This window comes from Mus caroli, chromosome 2 (assembly GCF_900094665.2).
Source record: "Mus caroli chromosome 2, CAROLI_EIJ_v1.1, whole genome shotgun sequence".
NCBI lineage: Eukaryota > Metazoa > Chordata > Mammalia > Rodentia > Muridae > Mus > Mus caroli.
In genome coordinates this window covers 129,675,070-129,676,344 of record NC_034571.1, presented here as the reverse complement: position 1 = coordinate 129,676,344, position 1,275 = coordinate 129,675,070, and positions in this window count along the sequence as shown.

Genomic DNA, 1,275 nt, shown 5'->3' with positions numbered 1-1,275 from the left:
AATCAGCTCTCAAGAAAACAAAAAAAGCTAGGCGGGAAAGGAGAGGGACACCAGCAAGCAGTTTCTGGTCCTTTGAGGTTGGGGTGAGCAGATGAAGTGTCCAGGCTGATAGCTCTGGCTTCCTGTCTATCTTGAGGGCTGACTACACAACTGAAGAGGACATTTAAATGCNCTGGGAAATTTTCCAAATTGGGAACTGGAACGGCCACTGCCCTAGCTTTGGATTCTGGTCTGTCTTAACTGCAACCAGAATATGGGGGGTGTGGACAAGGACAGGGTCAAACTTGTGCTACACAGGACACACCTCTTCCATGTCTTCATCTCAGACTGGGATGAATTATGCATACATTTCTGGTAACTCCAGATATAAGAGCNACCTAGGCATTGTGTCCATCCTTAGTATATGAACCTGGGAACAAAGTGACTCACACCCCAAATCCAAGTCTGAAGGAAGCACGGGGTGTACATCTCCACGTGTCCCCAGCTGAAGGAAGCACGGGGTGTACATTTCCACATGTGTCCCCAGCTGAAGGAAGCCACGGTAACTAGGCTGTAGGATGTAAGTTCTAGGGAGCTGTTTTCAACTTTAGTCCATTTCAGAATCACAGTTCTTCATTCCATATGTCTGAGACCCAAATACCTGCATTCCTCACAGAATCACATGCTGAGACTGCTGACTTATTCTTACTGTCAGGTACTCAGTTTGAGAAGTCAGAGGACTGCAGCACAAGATGTGGCCAGAAGTACCTGGTACTGTCTCTGCCTCCCCCAANCCCCCCAATCAGGAGGTCTTCATAGTGATGGGGTGAGAAGGCCACCATTACTGATTTCTCCTTGGGGTCCTAGATACATAGTTTACTCCTTGACCAGTGGATGGCTCTTTGTCAATATAGTATTTTCTGGAGACAGTTCTAAAATGATGAAAAAGTTACAAGCCTGTTAGGAAAATAGCCTCCAGGAGGTGACTATGAAGGCCAATTCCAACACAAACAATTTTACAAAAAGATTTACATGTATGTGTGTTTTGCCTGGTATATATGCATACCATACGCAGGCCTGGTGCCCATGGAGGTCAAAGAGTGTGTTGGGTCTTCTGGATCTGGAGTTCACGATGGTTGTAAGTCACCTTCTAGGTGCCTGGAACGTAAACTTGGGTCCTCTGCAAGAGCACTAAGTGAGACATAACTCCAGCTCCTAAATATTTATTTATTTAAAGTAATTGCCCTAATTTCTTCCAGTACCCCAGGTACTGTATCCTCAGTTTTTCTTGCCACT